This window comes from Talpa europaea (genome assembly GCF_964194135.1).
Source record: "Talpa europaea genome assembly, chromosome: 4".
Classification (NCBI taxonomy): domain Eukaryota; kingdom Metazoa; phylum Chordata; class Mammalia; order Eulipotyphla; family Talpidae; genus Talpa; species Talpa europaea.
This window is the reverse complement of record NC_140070.1, coordinates 77,057,103-77,082,255: the sequence shown is the minus strand read 5'-3', so window position 1 is coordinate 77,082,255 and position 25,153 is coordinate 77,057,103.

Genomic DNA, 25,153 nt, shown 5'->3' with positions numbered 1-25,153 from the left:
ATCACAGTAACCAATATGACTGTCAGCCCCCCCATGTATTTCTCACCCAAATCTCTTCCAAGTATCTCTACATGTCTCAACTCCATGTGTCTCCTTCCATGTCTCCCAAGTCTCTGGTACAAGTCCAAAGCTAGGAAGCAAGTATGTCTTGCTTCCACGTGTCTCTCCATGTCTCTCTCTGTGTGTCACACCACTCAGCCCACCTGCCTTTTTCCTTTCATGGATCTTTGCATAGAGAAAATCCTTGGAAGGCAGAGATAATGTTTCCATCCAGGAACAAAAAAGATGCATAATTTCTGTCAACTATAATAAAGATCAGTTTTCCTTCTGCATCAAAACACTAGTTTATTTTTTGTTTAAAAAAAAAATGTGGGCCTTCTAAATTCAGAACTCCTTGCTTACAACACAACTAACTCACCATATGTACAGTTACACCTTGACAATTTTCAAATCACCCTTTTGTGATTAGGACCCAGGAAATAGATACAACAATATACCAATATTCTGACTGTTCCCTTTGCTATGAGACCTTTGTTTCTCACCCAGCAATGGCCTAACTTTCAGCATACACAAAACTCTGTAATACAAATATGTGCTTTCCACACCTTGATTCTGCTTTTCTATGCACATTCTCTCTTTATCAAGATTGTATATAGGTAAAATAAATATCATACCTGATTTTCCTGGTACAAGCACTGAAAATCTCACATTTCAGGAAACTTCTCAGTCCTAGAGAAACAAGTGACATTTGGTCACTCAAACACATAAGAAAACTTTTTCCTTTTCTTCTTCTTCTCTCTCTCTCTTTTCCTTCTTTTTTAAATCATGCTATTGTTCAATTAGGATTTTGAAAAGGAGGTACCAAAGAATAAGTTTCAAGTATTAGCATCAATAAGACCTGTCTATAGCACAGTAACTATAAATATTATGATTGGAAAACTGATATAAACCAATTCTTGATATTTTAATAAACTTTACTTTTATTAGCTATTATTTATATATAGTAGATTTATAGATAGTCTCAGTGCTATCAAGCTATTTCCAGACACTGTAGCATGAATTTGATCCCCAGCCAGGTAGTTGACACACATGGTACAGCTCACCTCTCTGTCTTGCCTGTTATTCCCCTTAGCAGTGCATTTCAGTGGATCTGCCCTCCCAAATCTGTCTCTGGTAAATCCTCTCACTCCTGCACCTCTGTCCTACACTCTAGTTCTTGTATGCATAAATAAATAAATAAAATTAAAATTAAAAAATAAAATCGCCTCTGTGGTTTTGCCAAGGCAATGTGAGCATGATAACACATAGACTTTCCTTGAAAGTTCCTAGGAGAACTTTCAAGATCCAGAAAATCATTCTATCAATGCTCTTTATCTTTTGTCCCAAAATGAAATACCTAGCTATTCAACTAAAAATAAAAATGTATAAAGTCTATATAAGGAAAAGAGTAAGAACCATAAAAAAGAAAATGATGTGTTATTTTGATAAACTGTGATATTTTAATAATTTAATATTCATGGATAGGAATACTAAATATTACCAATATGCCAGAAATTCCCAACACAATCTCTAGATTCAATGCAATCCACCTAAAATCCTGCAAGTCACTTTACAATTGAAGATACACGAATTCTAAAGCATATATGGAAAGGCAAAAGACCCAGGATAGCCAACACAATACTGAAGAACAAAGTTGAACTGACACTACCTTACTTCCAAAAAGTTATAGTAATAAAGACAGTGTGGCATTGGTAAGAAAATAGACAAATAGATTAATAGAACAGAGAGCCCAGAAATAGACCCACATAAATATATCCAATTAATCTTTGAAAAAGGAGCTAAGGAAATACAAGGCAGCCTATTAGTCTGTTCAACAAGAGTTGCTGGAACAACTGAATAATCTTAGGTATGGCAATTTCTTTAAATACAACACCAAAGATACAACCATGATAAATATAATTAATAAGAGGGACTTATCCAATTTTAAAACTCCTACTCTGTGAAAGACATTGCCAAGGGAATAAAAAGAAAAGTCATAAATTGAAAAAAATATGCAAACTCATATACCTGATAAAGAACCATTAGTCAAAATATATAAAGAAACCTTAACAGCAAGAAAAACAACTTGATCAAAAAATGGGTCAAATAATAGACATCCTGCTAGAGAAGATAATAGAAATAGCAAAAGTAAACAAAAAATGAATTACATCACAAGTCATCAGAAAAATACAAACTAATATAACTTTGAGATATACTACAAGTCCATTAGAATGGCCAAAATCCAGAACACTGACAATAGCAAATGCTAACAAAGATTTGTTGCAACAATAATACTCATTTATTGCTGATGGAAATGTAATATGGTATAGTCATTTTGGAAGACAATTTAGCAATTTACCTGAAAGCTTAACATATTCTTGTCCTAAATCCAACAATTGTACTCCTTGGTATTTATAAAAATGTATTGAAAACTTAAGTCCACACAAAAACCTGCACAAAGATCTGCACCACAGAAGATTAATTCATAATTGCCAAAACTTTGAAGCAACCAAGATGCCCTTCTATTGGTAAATATGCATTACATATAAACAATGGAATATAATCCAAAACTAAAAAAAAAAAAAATGAGCCATGTGTAAAAAAAATGGAATAACCTTAAATTCATCTTAGTATAGGAAAGAAATCAATATGAAAAATTTGCAGACTGTATAATTGCAATTATATGCTATTCTGGAAAAAATGTTTGGAGATAATAAAAAATGGGTAATTTTGAAAGGTTAGTGGAGCAGGAGTGCTGAGTAGGTTGAGAACAGAGAAATTTTCTGAACAGTAAAACTACTTAGTTTAAGACTATAATGGTGATATATGTCATTATACATTATTTCAAATTCATAGAATTCACACCACCAAAAGTGTACTGTAATGTAAACCATTGACTTTTAGTGATTATAATTTGTCAGTGTAGGTTCATCAATTGTAACAAATGTACTACTTTAGTAATATTATTATTGGGGTAGGGGACATATGGAAAATCCCTGTAACTTTCAGTAAATTTTGTTGTGAACCTAAAATGCTAAAAAAAAAGTTTATTAAATATTAAACACACACGCAGAGTTCTGACAGTTTGAATACTTGATTCTAATTCTTGTTTTTCCATAACTGGGTACTTGATCATGTATTGGTAACAATACTTCTTCATGTTTCTATTTTGAAAAATGAAGTGATTGAGGTGGTCTATAAAATTACTTCAGTTCTAACACAGTGATCAATCTCCAGAATGTTAATTTCCACCTTTGTGAGATATAAATGGATAATAGATACAGATAATGGCATGTTCTGATCAACTGGAATTATCCTACCTTTCCTTAAAACACTTGAACATTCTTGTTTCTGAGCTAGTCCGCATGTTCATGTGCAAGTATTCAGAATCATTTACGCAAAATATAAAATTAGGACTGTTTCCAGCAACATTACTGCTCAACCAGTGTATAAAGGCAAAACAGTTGAAAATGTGCAGATCAAATATTTTTCTTTCCAGATAATTGTGGACATATACCACCAGATCCCAATTCTGCTATTGCCAATGTTTAGTATTAAATGAAGATGTAAGAATTCAATAGGATTCACTGTGTGTCATTTCTGAAGGAACACACTTGCCATGAGTCACCATTTGAGTCAATACTAATTAAGGCTCAAATTACCACCTTTTTAAATGCCATGCTGGCTCTCCATAGGGAGTAACAATTGGCTGTATAAATCTGGAGTCAATTTGACTTGCACTTCTTATGATGTGAATCATTTCATTGTAAAAAAAAAATGCATATAAATCAGGGTACATTTAGTTCCTTCTCCAGACCATAGATGGCTCAAGACTCCAAATGAGGTGTCCCTCCAAAATTTGGAAACTTGTAAGAAAATTTCACTCTGATATTGAGGCTGGAAATATTCAACATAAATTAATGAGATTAGCCATCTGCAGAAGTGACCCATTCTAACAGATGGTTCCTAAATGTGAGAATGATTACACAAGGGTGCTTCTCAAATCTCATTAAAGAGACTCAAATAAAGCCAATATAAGATAAACTGTGACCTAATTAATTGTAACTTCTTCTATGTAATGTCAGCACAAGACTAAGACATGCCTGAAGTCTGAGAAGAAAAAAAAAAAAAAAAACTGAAAGTCCAGAATCTGACACTGCCATCCATTTAGGCAACATTTAATGAGAGCCTACTTATGGACCAAGCATTATGCAATACATATTGATTTTTACTTAGTGAATAGGACTCACAATACTGAAGACAAAGAATGTTTGTATTTGCTTGGCAAATATTTACCTTTGGTGTTGAAGTTTAGATTCAACTATCAGATTTTATTAATGCTACTGATGGAAGCTTAGAGTAGAAAAATTTGGGATAGAAGGTGTCACAAGGACAAAACCAGAGGTGGGGATAGGTATGATTAACAAGTTATTAAACTGGCTATGGAAGTTTCCAGGACTCTGAGTGAGGTGAGGTCAGAAAGGATTATCTGTTATAGAGAACCAACACAACCAGACCTCAAAGTAATAAAATTCCACAAAGGAATGTATCCCTTCCAAAGAACACTAACTGCTCCGACAAAATGCAGATCATGTCCTTTAAAACTACCCACCTGTGTCTACGTAGGTGTCTCTTTTCTTAAACATTCCCCTTTCGAATGTAGTCATTTAGCTGCCAGTGTCTATGCAGGCATCCTTTTTATTTTTTTCCCCTAATAAACCTTTATTTTTTATTTTTTAAAAGATTTATTTATTTTTATAGAAGAACTGGAGTACAGGTCAGAGGCACAGGAGGGTGAGAGGTTTCACCAGAAACAGAGCGGGGAGCAAAGAGCTAGACAAGAGAGGTCTGCCATGTGGGAATCTCCCTGGCTGGCCAGGAATCGAACCCATGCTGCAGAGGCTGTAGACAGCTTCACAGCACGGTGCACCACTGGGGAGGCCCGTTTTTGGTTTTGGTTTTTTTTTTTTCCCTAATGAACCTTTAAAATGCAGTCTTTGTCTGTCTATGCAAATATCTTTTTTCTTAATAAACTCATCATGTGCCACTGAAGAGAAAACTACTGAAGTCTTTCTCAGAGGAACTCAAGAAGAGCATACACCAAAACCCAACATCTGAAACCTAACTCTACTAATTTAAATTATCTAAATTCCTCCAGACAGACCTTTTAATAAATTTGTAAACTGATTAAAGAGTATATCTTGTTTACCTTTTTGAATTTCAGCATCTTTAATTCAAGTGTTATTTCACTGAGAATATACTGAGTATGAAGCAGTTAGCATAAAACTATGGAAAATACAAGATACGTGCCTGGTTGACTTAAGTGCTGCCTTCAAAGAATACAATAGTAGGGGAAATGAAATCTATGAAAACTACGATTTTATTAAGTAGAAAGAAAAGAAATAATAATTCTTCATTCAACATTTGGAAGCAGTAGTAGAATAGGAGAAGCTTCTCATTAAGGGGAAAACAAAAGCCAAATCTGAAAAAATGGAAAAGATCTAGAAAGGAGAAATAACACTCCAACTGAAGTTTGTTTAATGTAGTTAATATATAAAATCAGGAAAAAGTGAAACTGGAAAAGTTCTGGAATGTAGCAGATATGGAGGACAGTAATAGCAGATAATGAAAGAAACATTTGGAATAAAATCACATTTTAGACTACATGACATGATTAATAAACATTTGGTAGAATAATGTAGGAGACCACTGAAATACTGAGTTAGGATATAAATGGAGATTATGGTTAAACATTTGAATATCAACATGCAAAGTTAAAAAATTGCTTTCTGCCTTTCAAATCGATCCATTGTTATTTGGATGAATATACTAGCACATAAACATCCCTAGGTAGATGGATAAAATCAACATACAAATTATAAAATACTGAAAACCATGGTCCCATGATATATATCATGAAGTCATAAGATAAAACTTATTATAGATGATTTTATTTATCCTATTTTTCCTCTAGAATATGATAAAGCCCAAACTTTTAAAGCTGAATTATCACTGAATTAAAACCTGAATTTTAGAAAACTGTGATTCATTTAGTGAAATGTCTTCATTAAAGAAAAAAAAACCTTTTTTTACCTCAATGCTATTAATATTAGAGAATTATATTGTTGTACATGTATTCTCCTTAGAATTTGAAATTTCACTTTAAAATTCAACATTATTTCCATTTTCTTTCTAAAGAAAATCCATCTTTTGAGAGTAAGTTTTTAAATTACATTTTATTTCACTTCCAGTCAGAGACTATAGTTTTAAATTACTTCTCTAAGTTTTCTTCAACAAGGAATTTTTAAAATCATTGACATTAGTGACATTTACTTAGCTGTTTTTTTTTTAACTGCATTCCTGAATTAGAGATCAAAGTATCAAGCTATATGCTTGCAGTCACTATTTTTAATAATATCATAAATATTAAAGAATGACCACTTCATCTATTGAATTAAATGTAAATCAAACCTTTTTCTGCAGTTCTTTTAGTCAGGATTATTTCAGAACTCAAGTCCTCCCAACACTAATTGCCAACACTTATATTTGAGTGGAAATGGCTTTTTCTCATTCAATTCCAATCATTTTTTACACTTCCCTTTCTTAACCTACAGTGGGAACAGGTATCTTTCACTGTCACTGTCACCAACACCATCACTCCATATCTTCTGCAAGCTCCAAGTCAGATGTCAGATGTCGGGTAGTACTGTGGGTTGAATTGTGTTCCCCACAAAAATGTTGAAGTTCTAAAGCACATTGTCTACCTGTGATTATGACCTTATTTGTAAATAGAGACTTTGCAGATCATCAAATTAAGATGAAGTTACTGTGTTGGATACTAACTCAATATTTCTGTTTTTCTAAAAAAATGGGTAACTTTGATACAGAGATAAAGACACAAGGGAAATGCCACGTAGAGATGGGATGTATGCTACCACAGGCTAAGGAACACAGAACAATAACAGCAAATCTACAAGCCAGAAAAGAGGAAACTGTTTCTTTTCACTGCCCTGGGAAAGAACCAATCTTAATGTCAAGAACTGTGAGATAATCAGTTTCTCTTTCATAAGCCATCTAATTTATGATATTTTATAATATTATGGTTGCCCTAGGGGAAACTCTTACAGATGGTTACAACTTTCCCTTCTGAAAGCATTCAAGAATATTTCTCCTTAAGACTGCGCAATCCTTCCCAGGGTGCTTTAGTAACTATGTCACTACACTGCCTCTCTCTACTATAAGGATTACACAGATTTCCTGATCATAATAACCTGAAATGCAAATCTCCAGATAATCTCAATCTATTTCATATATCAAGTCTGGATTGTGTGACTAGCCAATTCCCTGCATAAAATCTGTTATTAATTTTTTTTTGTGCTTAGATAACTGTTGATGTAAATATGCATTCTACACTTTGAGTAGGGCACTGGTATGACTGACTCTAAACAAAATTTGTAAAATCAGTTAGAGAAAAATGATAATACCTTGACTAGTGTCAGAATACTCTATAAATTGAACAGAATATATTTGGTGTAGGAATAAATCTCCCTGTCGTGGCTAGTTCTGAAGGAAACTACTGTGACTAAGGAAACTCTTATTGTGCCTAAATAAAATAGCGCACTATTTGCTTTTCTTCTTCTTATTTCCTAGGGCATAACTATTTGCAGTGTATATATAAATTATGGGGATGTCTTCCACTTCAATTCCCAATGGTAAAAAAAAAATAAGTTTCACTGTAAAAATAAAAAAAAATCAGTAATTAAAAGGAGTCAAATCAGAGCAAATAACTCATACTATTAGCATACCATCTTTGAAGTTTTCTAATACACATTCAAATAATATTATTATTTCTTCTATGAAACCCTAAAAGCCAGCCAGGAGAATGACAAAATAACTACTGTGAGTGAGTTATCACTTTCCATTTTCCCTCTCCTGCACTTTGTCTTAGGGATAGTGGCTATAGCTGGTCAATTACTCTAGCTTTGGATATATTTTGTACTAACAGTATTAGTCATTTATTGTTGTATTGCTCAAAGATGAAACATTCTGTACCTTGCGGGGTTTTGTTTGTTTTCTTGCTTGTTTTGTTTTCTTTCAGGGTCAAATGGTGGTGGTGGAGCAAATCCTCCCAAATTTAATATGTTTTCCCTGCACATTGGGTTGCTATTTGTAGCACCCCAGGGGTTCACAGCCTTCTCCTTTAAAATTCAGTGGCTTAATGATTTGGTTTTACAATTCTGTGTCACAATTCTTTAATTCAGCTGGTGAAGTCACTCAAATAATGAATGGTCTGAACTGGAGAATATCTATTCACTATTAAATTTATCTTAACTTCAGGTCTCTAAAAATTACTGATGATATAATAAGATGACTAGACTCTGAAGGTTCTTTTTCAAACATACTTTCTATAAACAATCTGGTTGTTAAGACAAAACTTGTTTTCATTATAAATCAATACTTTCACCAGATGTTTTCCTACATCAACAATTAGTGTCTATATAGGTGTATCTTGCCTTTAAGAACTTTAGAGAATAACCATTCTGTCTTGTCTCTATTCTGAAAAAAAAGAATACTGTTCAAAAGAAGTTTCAGCAACTTAAGATTTTTTTCATGTTGCATATTTCAGTGGCCATTTTTAAGGGGTTGCCATAGAAGAGTAAACTGCTCTGATCTCATTAAACTTGCAAGAAACTTGTCCTGGTATTTGAAATGGGTATTCCCAAATGCATTCATTTTTTTTTTTTTTTGGCTTCATTTTGGTTTTTGCTGAGAACTCAATAAATATACTATAACTAAATAGCTCTCAGCAACAATTGGGCCTATCTCTTCATTTCTTCAGTTTTGTCTCAACTGCAATCTGATTCCCAAACAGAACATGACTCTTATTTACCATCTAGCTCTGTCACTGAACTTGGTATTCACTTCAGGTTACTCAGCAGTTTCTGGTACCCCTCAAAGACTCTGACTTATTTTCACACAGTGACCGTCCCCCCAGTGAATTTGTCTGACAGCACATAAAACTTTCATACTTTTCAAACCCAATAATCAACCAGAAAATCCTCTACGATAAGGAAAATGGAAAACTCTTAGGGTTTTTTTTTTTTTTTTTTTTTTTTTGCTTGAAATGACCAAATTTATTTTAATCCATCAGTTGCATGTGACAAATTTTTGGTTGGGAAGTAGGTTATTCTTATGCTTTTTGTTTTGATTTTAGTTTATTCCCTCAGTTATTGAAATGATATACGATTTCTCCTTGTAGTATTTCTGTCAATTTTCTTTTAGTCATTCAAAGTTTGTTCACAATAAAGTATATTTCTGAGCCATCTGCAGCTACAATTCACAGCCCATTTATGTCCAGATCAGCAAAATGTATTTCAGTAGACACAAGTTGAATGATGATAGATTCAGAAATGACACTAATGGAAATGCTCAAAATGTAAGATGTGTTGCCTGTTGCATAGCCAAAAATTATAGCCATATTGAAAATTAGGTATGTGTGCTGCACAAGGCCAAAAGCCTGAAGAGGTTTTTCATCCTAAAATGGTTACTAAGAAAATGCTACATAATTTTAAAAATGCAATCCCTCAAGAACATAGGTAGAAAGCAAATGTGGCAACTATTGCATGCAGTTTTCTGTTTTGCCATAGCAGCCCTTTCTTTCTGTAGGAATAAGTTGGTAGAGCTCTCCCCAAGAATAGTTTCTGAATAGACATGAAGCTTTAAATCAATGTTTACCCATGTTTTTAGCAGCACTTGGCTTTCAACATTGATTGAGTTTATTGAAAACTCCCACTGGTCGTTTTAAGTATCAAGCTAAATTGAAAATTCCCAATGGTGTTACTGAAACCTACAACTAGCAGGCACCCTTGGTTTCTCAGAGAGCCAGTGACCCTGACTATCATTGGTTGCTTAAACCCTTGGCAAGCAGCCGCAGGATTTCAGAAATTAGCTGCTTTTCTGGCCTGTTTTCATTGAATTGAAAAAAAAAAAGCTTTATAGAAAGTAATTACGAAGTCTTTACATTAATTCTAGTAATTAAATGTGACTACACCTATTATTATTAGCTTCTGTTCTTTTTTGCATTACTAGCGGCAAGGGGAGCTTGACATAAGAGTTTATGCCTAACTGGGCATGACTTATTTAAATCAAATAAATGGACATATTACAAATGTACTCTATTTGAACAACTTGGAAAAAATGAGAAATTTTGTTTTGAGTGGAAGGAAGCATTAATTTCATAATAAAAGCAAAGTTGTGTGACCAGACCAAAGAATACAAAAATAACCAAATCCCACATCTTTACTCAAATATTTTTTTAAATATAGAATTAGTTTTGGAAATAAAAGAAGTTCAGAGACTAATAGAAATTCTCTTTCCTTAATTTTCTCTACCTTAATTTGAAAAAGTAAATTCTGGAGAAAGTGTCTATATGAAGTCTCTTTTTTTTGTCTTCTAGATATGGTTGTTCATGACTTTTTGACTAATACCCATGTGTTTAAGATATTGTTTAAGTATTTCCAGTTTAACATAAGACTGACCAAAGAGAGAATTTAAGGCTCTTTATGTAAAGATCCTTTTATGGCAGTTGTGTATTAAATGACTATCTAGATGAAATGGTTTCATATTCTCTGATATCCAAAAGTCCATTGTCAAGGAGTGTGAGAAAATTATTTCATTTGGTATTTAATATATTCCATCCTGTCTTCAAAATGTTTAAAATTACAAGGCTTACCAAGATAGTCTCATGAGAAGAAAATAGAAGGTTAATAATTACAATAGATACTTGTCTGTTTCCTCTTAAACATTATTATTCCTTACTCTTTATTATTGACCTTAGTTTGTGCATGCTAATCCAAAGAGGTTAATCATGCTCCCATCTAAATATGTAAGTATGAGTCATTGACTACAACAATCATCATACTCTATCCATGGTAACAGTAACTGCTTCAGAGAGAAAATGTGATTAAGTTTGTTCATTCAAAATGAAACACACAAATACTCTCTCCAACCAGGATGATATATTGGAAAGATGCTCTAGAGCCATTCTTCTCAACTGGATGGCAGTTTGAAGATAATATGATACAGGGAGAGGGCAGCATCCCCTAGCCCCATGAGGAAAGAGCCAGGATCTAGATGGAGTCAGGATTAAATCAATCCTGGATCCCATCATTTTCCTGGACTTTTTAAACATGTAAACTCTTAGATCAACTTGAATTGGATTATGCTCCTCAAACCAAAAGTCTTGTTGCAATAATAGTAGATAAAAAGAAAATGTTTCCTGTGAAATTACCAAACCTGTTCTAAGCCAAAAGAAGTGGATCTAAACAAGTTTCCTATGACATACTATTACTTAGAACACCATAACACAGTGATGAACTTCAAGCCCTCTACAGTAATATCAATAAATTTATTTAATGTGCAATATGTATTTTTGGTAAAACTGAGTTTACCCATTTTTTTAAGATTTATTTATACAAGAACTGGGGTACAGGCCAGAGGCAAGAGAGGGTGAGAGAAGTCACCAGAGAGAGCATGGAGCAGAACAGCCAGACGGACAGAAGACACTGCTGACGGGAGCAGTGGGCAAGGCAGGAGAAGTCTGCCACGCCAGGTGGGTTTCTCCTTGGCTGGCCGGGAATCAAACCCGTGCTGCAGAGGCTGCAGACAGCTTCACAGCGCAGCGCTCAACCCGCTGCACCACCCGGGAGACCCTACCCATTGTTTTGATAGCTCCATTTAGAAACTTGGTAAAGTACATGCTACATAATTTATAACATTCATGCTTAGTCTATGGCCCTAATTGGAAAATAGAAGTCCTAGTATATCCAGTTATAATTAATTTTACTCCAAGTTAGATTTACAGTCCTGTCATCCATATTCAATCAACAGCAATACCTTTTCCAAATAGAATAATGATTCATAGAGATATGTTTCTATTGGTGAAATTAGTGGATTATTAATTGCTATAAACGATATTAAGAGATTCTTAGTAAAATTATAGTATTCAAAATATGTAAATTAACTAAAATAACTAAGAATTACTCCTCATGTCTGCATAATCAGAACATAAAATTTGCACAAAACTTGACTGTTAAATGATCTTCTATCCAGTCATTTGGGTTAAAAAAATAATCTAGTCCCTTTTACCACCTGAAAGAAAAATAGAATCCCACTTCTGGAATATTAGTAAATCTGCATCATATAAAATGTTCTTTTAAAATAGGTTGAAGGATCAAATTGTCAGAGAGATGGGATTTCATTGAACTTACAAAATGAGAGGTATATCTGCTTATTAATAATTATGTAATAGATTTCTGTATTTATGGCTAGATTTGGCCTAAAATATCTTTCCTTTCAAGCTTGTAACAAAACTTTAAGAATAGACCAATCTCCACTTCCTCAAAATTTTGCAAAACTTATTATTGTCCAACAAAGAGAACCTAAGTATTGTACATGGCAAACATGGTTTTGAGCATTTTAAAATACTGATTGTTAAAGCAATGTTTCTTATATAGAACATTGTGATACATGCATTGGAAGATATGATTTACAGTGAAACATGTTTCAGGGCATAAGTAAAAATTAAATATTCCACAAAGATGTCCTTGATCTAAAAACAGTTATACGCCAATGCTGACCCAAATTTAGATGGCAACTGAAAAAGAATATTTGGTCTAGGGTTATATATATATTTTAATCTGTAAGCAGTTAATGTACTTACTTTAATGAGATTTTAAGTGAAATATCGAATTGTACATATAACACATAAACAAGTTTTTGTGGAAAAATATTAAACTGTTGCACATTAAAATGAAGACATTACAAGTACTGATTTTAATATCAGTGAGCTCAGTCTTCTATTGGCTGCTATTTGTTGTACATGTGTCAGAATTGTTTTCTTTGTACCCAGAACACAGACACAGACACACACAAATAGTCATGGGAAGTGTATGCATTATTTAGGAAGAATTTATAGAAATATATTCATTTTTATTTTAGCATTTTCTTAGCAAAATGATGCACATAATTCCAATTTATGGTTTTTAATTTATCATATTAATTGATGTTTGTCTTTTTCCCATTATTAATGTTACGGTGAATTTCATGGGTTTTTTTTTCACGTTAATATGGAAGTATTCCTTTTTGTGTTAAACAGAGTCATTTTACTAGACTAATTTCTAAGAATTTGAAGTAGAATTGTTAGGTTATAAAGTTTATATAAAATGTAATCGATACTGCCAATTGTTCTTTGAGTGCTTCCCCAGCAGATGAGAGGAGCTGTATCCATACTGACTTCACTGTCACACCAGACATTATTATAAATATTTGTTAATCTCATGGGAGAAGTCAGTATCCCATTCATGCTTTAGTTAGCAATTCTCTGATTCCTTGCAAGGGTAAAACTGCCTCATTAGTGCATTAGCGATTGAAATTTCTTCCACAAATTTTCTGTGGACATTTAAACAATGTCTTCAAGTTTTCATTGTATTGGTCTTTTACTTCTTTTGTTAATTTCTAGAAATTTAATTCATTTTCGATGAAATTATAAATGCAATTGTTTTCTTTAAGTTCATTATTACCATATTGGAATGCAATGGATTTTTGTACATTGATTTGGTAGTCTGCCACTTCACTGTATTAATTTATTTATTGTAAGAGATTTTTAGTGTTTTTTTAGGGTTTTCTATGTGCATGTCATTTTCAAAGAGTGATATTTTAACTGTTCTTTTCCAATTTGAAATACATTTATATATTTTTGTTTGTTAGGAAATTGCTATAATTAGGACTTCCAATATTTTATTGAGTAGTGCTGGTGAAAGTTGATCTTATTGAAAAACGATTTCAGGTTTTCGTCTTTGGGTATGATGTTGCTATGAGTTTATCATATACGGCTTCTTTTTTTTTATCAGACACTTATTTTATTTTTTTTTATTTTAATAAATTTTATTGTTATATTCCCCATACAATTGCAGCCCCCCCCCCATTCTAACCCCAATCCCTCCCCTCCCGCCCCCGCCCCCATAAAAGTGTCTCTGGTTCATAGTTTTTTGTTGATTTTGATTTTCACTTTCTTATAGTTATTCATTTTCCTGGTCCCTTATTTAAGTTTTCTAGATTCCTGCTATGAGTGAGACCATCCGGTATTTTTCTTTTTCTTTTTGGCTTATTTCGCTGAGCATGATCCCTTCCAGCGCCATCCATGTTGCTGCAAATTGCATGTGTTTATCTTTTTTGAATGCTGAGTAATATTCCATGGTATATATGTACCACATCTTCTTGATCCAGTCATCTATTTTTGGGCATTTGGGTTGTTTCCAAAGCTTAGCTATTGTAAACAGTGCTGCTATAAACATAGGGGTGCAGGTGTTCTTTGGAATTGATGTTTCTGTGTCCTTTGGGTAAATACCTAGGAGTGGAATTGCTGGATCATATGGAAGCTCTATGTTTAGTAGGTCCAGAAATCTCCACACAGCTTTCCACAGTGGTTGGACCAGTTTGCACTCCCACCAACAGTGCAGAAGAGTTCCTTTTTCTCCACACCCTCGCCAACATTTGTTGTTGCTAGTTTTTTTAATATGTGCCTTTCTCACTGGTGTGAGATGGTATCTCATGGTAGCTTTGATTTGCATTTCCCTGATTACAAGTGATGTTGAACATTTTTTCATATGCCTGTTGGCCGTTTGCATTTCCTCTTCAGAGAAGTTTCTTTTTAGCTCTTCTGCCCATTTTTGGACTGGATTATTTTCTTTGTTGTTGTTGAGTCTCATCAGCTCTTTGCAGATTTTTGTGATCAGTCCTTTATCATTAGTGTTGGGTGCAAAAATGTTCTCCCAGTTGGTGGGGTTTCTCTTTGTTTTTGTTATTGTCTCTTTTGCTGTGCAGAAGCTCTTTAATTTGATGTAGCCCCAGCTGTTTATCTTTGCCTTCACTATCACTGCTTGGGGGGGGGGGCGGTGCTCTCTTTAATGGCGCCTGGAGCTCACCTCCGCGGCGGATCCTGCAGGGTTCTCCACAGCTCCTGTTCACGGGGTGTGGTGGCTGAAATAGTTCCTTTCCACTCACAGTCCCGCTTGCTGCGTCCTTTGTTCTTGTTGGCCGTTTTGGTTTGTTGTTTCCCTCCTCTCTGCCGGTCGGAGAGTCTACGGCTTCTTTTTATGTTGAGTGTTTTTTTTTTTTTTTAAATTTTCAATCATCCAACACAAAAATGTCCAAATTTAACCTACTGTTTGTATGGCCACCTAGTTATTATGTGTCTATCTATTGGTTTAACTTATAGGTACTATGGTAAGCAGTGCACTATTTTATTTTTGGAAAAAGTAATTTGTTAATTTGTTGCGAATTCTACCTATAAGTTCATCCCCCACTTCTGTTGTAATATTGTATGCTTCTCATATAATTTCTGATTATCAGAATGAATTGTGATGTCATGAAGAACATTGCTATATCAATAATAATGCAACCTTTTTCTTTATGATGAGTGTCTCTATTCAGAGTAATTTCCAAGGAAATTCACTGTATTAGATTACTTTGTTTTTAAAAAATTTGCCAGTGTACAGAGATTTTTATTTATTTTAATTTTCTTACATTGTTGTTTATTTTATATGACATTTTCTTTCTCCTCTCAGGTGTAATCCCCATAATTCTCCCATCACCATGGAACCTTAGGGGAGGAAGGGGGTCAAAACAGGGGAGGGAAGAGATAAATGATTGCGGTGGTTTATATGGTTTTCAATAGCATAAATAAAAAATCCACTATGGTTAGTATAGCAGATTGATAGTGCTATTGATTTTCAGGAAAATAGGAAATTTCTAATTTAAATTATTCCTTCTTCCCTATGTATTTGTCTAACTCTCAATAATACATCTAATTAGAAAATCTTTGTGTCAAGAACTTACAGACTAAGTAAGGAAGTTACACAGAAAGGTCTCGAATTGAACATGGTAAATATAGCTTTGTATTAATTGATTACTCCTTAGCTTGTCTTAATTAGAGAGTTAATACCAGTGGGAAACTAACCCTCACTTGTACCATAAATTAATACCAAATTATTAGAGCAAAATTACAAAACTACAATGATGTCTTTATTATTTTCTGCCAGCATGCATCCATCGATGGCCTAAAAATACATTGTATTAAATTGTCACTGGTGATTATCCCTCACTGAGTTATGATTTGCAGAAAAGATCCTTTAGGTCCCACACCTATATGGATAAGTTTGGCAAAGAAGCCAAGAGTATACAACAGAGAAAGGAGTCTCTTCAACAAAAGGTGTTGAGAAAACTGGACTGCAAAAGAATGAAACTAGATTACTTCGTCATACCATACACAAATTCTGAAATACCCTACAAAATTCTTCATGAATTCTGGAGTAGTTATTATTGGATAACAAGGTTTTATAAGATAATGTATTATCACAGCAAAATATCTGGCCATGGAAGAATTTCTAGTCTAACATTTTAGATAATTTAGTCAAATTCTCTAATATTATGTGTAAAATGATTTTTATTTCATAAATTTATTCTCATGTAGTCTTTTCTTGAGTAAAGAGTAAAAAATATTTTGTCATTACTCCATATGTAAATAATTTTCTTTAAGTTACAAAATATATTCCTCTAATAGGGTGGATTGTCTCTTTTCACTTTTTTCTTAAATTTTTTAAACTCAAGCCTTATTTACTTTTCATATTACTTTTGCAGGATGTAAGAACTTAGTAAGTTAATGCTAGGAATAACATGTGTGTCAAAATATGTTATTCAGAATATATTTGTTATTCAGAAATAAAAATAGCACAATACTTTTCAGATTTTTTCCATGCCTAATGTTTAAATACAGCATTGATAACAGCAATCCATATTTTTTTATTCTTATTCTTATACAAGTGTGAGATACTAGAAATAAAAACTATTGATGAAGAAACAGAATATTTCCTTGATTTATATTCTTGCTGAAATTAGAGACTGGTTCAAATAATATAATTCTGAGTTATGTCTCCTCTGATTTCAGAAAGGTGATTGCAGTTAATCTAGGTAAGTCTATAAGTATAATAGATAACACAACAAGAATAGAAGACAAGAAAATCTAATTTATAAGTAAAATCATCATGATTTCAGTCAAGTTGCTTTCTATTTTTATTTGTATGTCATTAAAGAATTTTCTGTTAGGAAAATTTTGTCTACGTTTTGAATGTCATTCAAATGAACGTTGCTTATTTTCCCAAAACACTGTTCTAAGCAAATGTTCATTTTAAAAGATCATTTCCTCTATGTTTGGGATGTGCTTTGACAATACTGAAAAATCATTTCAACCAATAACTTATTATATCCAGGGAATCCTATGCTAAGTTATGAAGAAAGAAGGCAATTAGTATAAGTTCAGATTAATCGAGCACATCATATAAAAGAGACAGATTTATAAACAATTAAGTATAATTCAATATAAATGCTAATCTAGCACTATGATCGAAGAGTTATACAATGACAGAGGAAGAAATAAAATATTTCTGATTGGGAAGATTGAGATTATGAAGACTCCATAGAAGAGAGGTAATTTGCATCAGGCTTTGAAGATTGACAGGTATTATGTTAGGTGTAGACTGGGTACAGAGACTTTTCCAGGCAGACGGATGATGATGAATAGAAGCAGTAGCTACAGAGATATGCAGTGTAACAGAGTCCCATGGGAGAAGTTGTAGAAAATTAGGCCAGATTGTAAATGGCCATGAATTCATTTGAGCAACAATTAACCACCAAAAAATGACTTGTTATGATAAGTGAAGATAATTACTGTGGATATCGGAGAGGAACGGGTCCTAAAAACAAATATTCCATTAAGAGCCCATTGAAGGGCCTCCCCGGTGGCGCAGCGGTTGAGCGCTGGGTTGCGAAGCTGCCCGCGGCCTCTGTGGCGCTGGTTCGATCCCCGGCTGCTCCCCGGCCACTGGAGGAGAGTCCCACATGGCGCGCAGACCTCTCCTGCCGCCCGCTGCTCCCCTCAGCAGTGTACTTCGGTCCTTCTGCCTGCTCTGCTCCCCGCTCTGACTCTGGTGAATTCTCTCACCCTCCCGTGCTTCTGACTGTACCCAGTGCATGGAAGGAAAAAGAAAGAGAGAAAGAGAGAAAGAGAGAAAGAGAGAAAGAGAGAAAGAGAGAAAGAGAGAAAGAGAGAAAGAGAGAAAGAAAGAAAGAAAGAAAGAAAGAAAGAAAGAAAGCCTCTATAAAAAAAAAAAAAAAGAGCCCATTGAAACAATGTTGGCAAAAAATGATAACAAATGAATATATTCAAGAATTGATGAAAATAGTTCCTTGACATTATCTTAGATATTAATTTACTGAGTCTAGGGTAAATTTTTTTCTTTTCTGGAGATTGAAGAAAACAAATCAGAAATCAGGGAGAATCTGTTGGTTCCTGGGTTGATAAAGATATGTTACACTTATTGAAATAAGAAATCCAGAAAGACAATTTAGGAAGATGAGGAAAAGAGAACTCATATTTGAACTTAGTATAGTTGGCAAGATTGTATATGACCCAGGTGGAGATGCCTAGTTTCAATTGCCAATATGCATCTAGATTTCAAAAAGTTGTTTGATTCTGCAAAATTGGAGATCATTGGTTATTGGCAGCAACTGAAAAGGACAAAAATCAAATATCAAATAATAATATTAGAAATCCATAAGAGGTCTCAGATAAAACTTGGGGATTTCAAGGGCCCTCTTTCTATGCAAACCAGGTATTTCCATTTGTTCTGCAACACTGAGAGAATGCTAGAATCTCTGCTTAACTTCTGAGATATTAATGACTGCATCTGGTCAAGTTTCTTGGTTGCCCCAAATATGTAGCATTGTGTTCAGGATATTGACCCTTTAAGACTTGACTGCTTACTTATCCCTAAATTAAATATTTTTCTATTTAATTCAGTGAGAAATCACAAACATTAGGCGTTCACTTCCTCGTTCACTTCTCTTTCACTTGTAGTGAATAAACAAACTCCCTGATACCTATGGAAACATAACACATTTTCCTTTTCACTGGTATATTGACTCTGAAGTATTTTTTTTTTCCTTTCTGAAAAAAAAAAAAGTTTCCTTTCAAGTTGTCATTTAAAAAATACTATATATACATTCTGTAGTTTGCCTTGTGTGGGAGGACTCCATCATAGGCAGGTGTACAATTCTTCCCAATATCATCGTGTATGTTGCTCCTGTAAAGCATGATTGCAATGTACTTTAATAATTCATATCATCTTTTCTCACTTTAGACCTAAGAACAGGAATCATTATTTTATTACAATTCTTTTGTTCTCAGCATTTGGTATCTTACATTCATAAATGATATTGGGATAAACAATGAGCCTTTACAATGTCCAATTTTCTGGACGCTATAAGAGAAGGACATCATCTGCCCTTAAGAAGTAAGAAAGAAAAAAATCAAAATCAACAAACAACTATGAACCAGAGACACACTATGGGGTGAGGGTGGGGGGGGAAAGGAGGGATTGGGGTCAAAATAAGGGGGTTGCAATTGTATGGGGAATATAAAAATAAAATTTAAAAAAAGTAAAAAGAGCTGACTTTATATCCACCTTAGTGAAATATGCCTGACTCCTCATGCTTCACCTTCCCTGCATTTGAACTTCAGGGCTCCAACCACTCCATACCAAGCTGCATTATCTCTCCTTGTCTTTTGGCCATATTTTCTCTATATTAAATAATCTTTGCTTTTCTTTATCACTCTGAAATTCTTTTTCCTTCCCCAAAATATGATTAGGCAACATCTTATCACTAAATAGTTCCTAAATCTCCTCCTTTCACCATGTTACTTAAATATTTGACTTTTTACTGTTATGATTTGCTTATGCCTTTCTATTTTTGTGGAGATAACTGAATGTGGAGTTTACATCTAGCCATTAGTCAAACTTCCAATGACTATTATTAACTAATTTCTATGGAAGGCTTATAGCTTTGAATAAGAGCTTTGCTTGTTTTTTTTTTTTTCCTCTAAACTTTTTTTTTTTCCAAAGATTTATTTATTTAGGGCCTCCCCGGTGGCGCAGCAGTTGAGCACTGGGTTGTGAAGCTGCCACAGCCTCTGCACTGCCGGTTCAAACCCGGCAGCTCCCCGGCCACCGGAGGAGGGTCCCACATGGCGCGCAGACCTTTCCTGCTGCCCGCTGCTCCCATCAGCAGTGTACTTTGGTCCTTCTGCCTGCTCTGCTCCCCGCTCTGGCTCTGGTGAATTCTCTCACCCTCCCGCGCTTCTGACTGTACCCAGTGCTTATATAAATAAATAAATAGAAGCGTGGGAGGGTGAGAGAATTCACCAGAGCCAGAGCGGGGAACAGAACAGGCAGACTGACGATGTACACTGCTGAGGGGAGCAGCAGGCGTGGCAGGAGAAATCTGCGGGCCATGTGGGACCCACTCCGGTGGACAGGGATCCAACCGGCACTGCAGAGGCTGCGGGCAGCTTCGCAACCCAGCGCTCAACCACTGCACCACCAGGGAGGCCCTATACATAAACTTTAAACACACACACACACAAACTATTGTATCACATATATGCATACATACTTTATTTTTTTTTATTTGTTTTTTAAAAGATTTATTTATTTGTACAAGCATTGGGCACAGTCAGAAGCGCGGGAAGGTGAGAGAATTCACCAGAGGCAGAGCAGGGAGTAGAATAGGCAGACTGACAAAGTACACTGCTGAGGGGAGCAGCGGGCAGCAGGAGAGGTCTGCGCGCCATGTGGGACCCTTGCCCAGCGTCCAGGATCGAACCAGCGCTGCAGAGGCTGCAGGCAGCTTCACAACCCAGTGCTCAACCGCTGTGCCACCTGGGAGGCCCTACATGCACATACTTTATACATAAACTTTAAACACACACATATACAAACTATTGCATACATATCATTAGTTCTATTTTATGTGTGAAAGAAAAAGTGGTTCAGAGAGTTAGGAATACGAACCAAATCTTCACATAGAAAGCAACATGACAAGTTAAATAGTCTTAAAACTCTGTTCTTCATTTCTATTCTTACTGCCAATATCAGTGTCTGCTGCTAGGAATGCATTATAGAAAATGTGTAGAACAGAATAGTACTACTATGCAATTAGTGTGTGTGTGTTATATTACTATTGTTTTATTATATTGTACTACATTACAATAAGATATAATAAACCAGGGTATTTTATTATAAAGGTTAACCATTTGTTGGTAAATCACCAAGCAATAAATCTGATTTAGCTTCAGTTATGTCAGACAAAACAATGAAAAAAAAGCAATGAATTTACTCAAAAAATCAAAAACGTATAAACAATTTTTTAATAGAAGTACCCTTGCTTTTCCCAGTAAAAATCCCAGCAGAAATCCCCCCTTTCTTGCCATAACCTCCCATATCTAACATAAGCTATTTATTTTATTTTTTTAAATGTTCATTTATTTATTTATACAAGAACTGGGGTACAGACCAGATGTGTGGGAGGGCTAGAGGATTCACCAGAGACAGAGCGGGGAACAGTACAGGCACAATGACGAAATACACTGCTGAGGGGAGCAGCGGGGGAGACGAGAGGTCTGCCGCACCATGTGGGATCCTCACTGGCCGGTGGGGATTGGACCAGTGCTGCAGAGGCTGCAGACAGCTTCACAGTGCTTTGCTCAACTGCCTGTGCCACCTGGGAAGCCTGAGAGGCTACTTCTGATAATAAATAATTGTAGACATGAGAGTAGGGGCTTAAGCTCTAACAGCATATCCTAAATGTTACTGACTCTGTATCTGCTACATCAAGTTAGTCATTTGCATTGTGGCTCCTGAAGGAAACTTTCATAATAAAGAATATTAGAATTGTGTCTTGAAAAATAATCAAAAGTTGGCAGAGGAAAGATTTCCTTCCCTGTAGATATGAATAAAAGTTATATTATCATGAGCTCAGTAGAATCAATTCAGATTGTAGTGAATTATTATCTTCATGAAAAATCTATTATATCTAATCATGTATTATGTATTAAAATACAATTTAAATACATAACACAAAGGATGCTAAAGAGTAATGCTATTCTGAGAATCACTTTTTATACCATTAAATCGTGAGTCACCTAGAAAAAAAGAAAGGTAACACATGATATTTCAAGATTAGAATTAAAGGATGCATTAATTAAGAGAATTAAATACTCACACTTGCATGCACACATATAAGACAAGTTATACATAGTCAAATCCTCGAAACTAATATGCAGTATCTGTAAATTTGTTAAGGGCCAGCAATGTAATAGTATCATAGTTCTCTTTTGCAGTATGATCTAGACTTGCTCAGAGTGTTCCTTCTCTATTTTGAGTGTACTGAAGTAATTCAAAGTAACTTCAATAATTCAGAGAAGTGATCTATTAAGGTAATTATGTTTTCTAAAGTAAATAGAAATAGAGTGATCATTGAAAGTTTAGTTTAACATTAAACAATTCATAATCTGATTATATGAAAAGACTGTGGCAAACTACAGGTCTATATTAGTGGTCATTTCCAGTTTTAGAGCATAACACCCCAGGTTTATTTTCAAAGATAATCTAGTAGTTTGAATGGGACCAATATGAAAGCTTGAAAATAAAAATCAAGGAAAGACCTTCTTGGTGGCGCAGGCGGTTGAGCGCAGCACTATGAGGCTGTCCACAGCCTCTGCAGCACAGTTTCGATCCCTGCCGCCAGCCGTGAAGTTACCCACATGGTGCAGCAGACCTCTCCTGTCTCGCCCACAGCTACTCTCAGCAGTGTATTTTGGTCAGTCTGACTGTTCTGTTCCCTGCTCTGTCTCTGGTGGATCCTCTCACCTTCCCACACACCTGGCCTGTACTGTGGTTCTTGTACGGATGAATAAGTAAACCTTAAAAAAAAAAGTCAAGGAATTCACACACACACACACACACATACACACACACACGTTTCACAGTCCTTTCACTTCTTACATTAGTTTGATTATATACAAGTAAACAAATACAGTGGCCCACTGGGGTAAACCAACTATACCTGTTCAATTTAATAAGGGATTAAGGGATGGGGGGGTGACTAAGCAATGTCACACAATAAAACAAATTTAGTTGTGGTATTACCCCTAATTTAATTAGGGATTTAAATTGCTCAATTCATCAATATTGTATAAAAGGTATTTCATTGATATTACAGTATTTTTATGATATATGAAAACACAATATCAAAATTGCAGCTCTAAAACAAAAATGGATATTTTAATGCTGTAATTTTATAATCAAAATGCATAAAAGTACTATATAAATCATGAGACACATAATTTAGCTTTATCAATCCACCATTTATCTAGCCTTTTTATCTGTCTGTCTATTCATCCACACCCTCCCTCCATCCCTTCCTTCCTCCTTAACATATTGGCTGGAGTGGGAAGTTTGGGCTGACAGGGAATTGCTCTCTGTTTTGGAAGCTGAAGTAACTAACATTGGACTATGATCCAAGTTATAAAGACATCACAGGGACATATTTGAAGGACAGAGGCAAATTAGAAAACTACTATATCATTAATATGAGGTTACAAAATGACAGTAATTGGAAACAGAAACATTAGATATTTTATTTATTTTTCAGTTTCTGCTCAATCCATTTCTTTAAAAAAAAAAAACAGCTTTTTTTTAAGTTTATTTATTATTATTTTTTTTAAGATTTATTTTTATTTATTTATTTATACAAGCACTGGGTACAGTCAGAAGCACGGGGGGGTGAGAGAATTCAACGGAGCCAGAGCGGGGAGCAGAGCAGGTAGAAGGACCGAAGTACACTGCTGAGGGGAGCAGTGGGCGGCAGGAGAGGTCTGCGCACCATGTGGGACCCTCCTCCGGTGGCCGGGGAGCAGCCGGGGATCGAACCGGCACCGCAGAGGCTGTTGGCAGCTTCGCAACCCAGTGCTCAACCGCTGCACCACCGGGGAGGCCCTCAATCCATTTTTTAATATTTTATTTTATATAATTTTTATATCATTTTTCATTTTTCACAATGTATGCATTTTCATTTTGGTTATATCTCCCATACAATTGCACCCCCCCCTTATTTTGACCCTAATCCTTCCTCTCCCCGCACCCTGCCCTGCAGTGCGTCTCCAGTTCATAGTTGCTTGTTGATTTTAATTTTTACTTTGCATTAATTTGTCTTTCTCCTGGTCCTGTATTTAGGTTTTCTAAATTCCTGCCATAAGTGAGACCATCCGTTTTTTTCTTTTTCTTTCTGGCTTATTTCACTTATCATGATCCCTTCCAGCTTCATCCATGTTGCCACAAACTGCATGAGTTTATCTTTTTTGATTGCTGAGTAATATTCCATGGTGTATATGTACCACATCTTCTTGATCCAGTCATCTATTTTTGGGCATTTGGGTTGATTCCAAAGCTTAGCTATGGTAAACAGTGCTGCTATAAACATAGGGGCGCAGGTGCCCTTTGGAATTAATGTTACTGTGTCATTTGCGTAAATACCTAGGAGTGGAATTGCTGGATCATATGGAAGCTCTATGCTTAGTAGGTCAAGAAATCACCACACAGCTCTCCATAGTGGTTGGACCAGTTTGCACTCCCACCAACAGTACAGGAGAGTTCCTTTTTCTCCACATCCTCACCAACATTTGGTGTTAATAGTTTTTTTAATATGTGCCATTCTCACTGGTATAAGGTGGTATCTCATTGTAGTTTTGATTTGCATTTCCTGGATTACAAGTGATGTTGAACATTTTTTCATATGCCTGTAGGCCATTTGCATTTCCTCTTCAGAGAAGTTTCTTTTTAGCTCTTCTGCCCATTTTTGGACTGGATTATTTTCTTTGTTTTTGTTGAGTCTCATCAGCTCGTTGTAGATTTTTGTGATCAGTCCTTTATCATTAGTGTTGTGTGCAAAAATGTTCTCCCAGGCGGTGGGGTTTCTCTTTGTTTTTGTTATTGTCTCTTTTGCTGTGCAGAAGCTCTTTAATTTGATGTAGTCCCAGTTGTTTATCTTTGCCTTCACTATCACTGCTTTGGGTGATGTGTCCGTAAAGATGTCTTTGAGGTGCATGTCATGTAGTGGTTTGCCTATATTTCCTTCTATATATTTTATGGTTTCAGGTCTT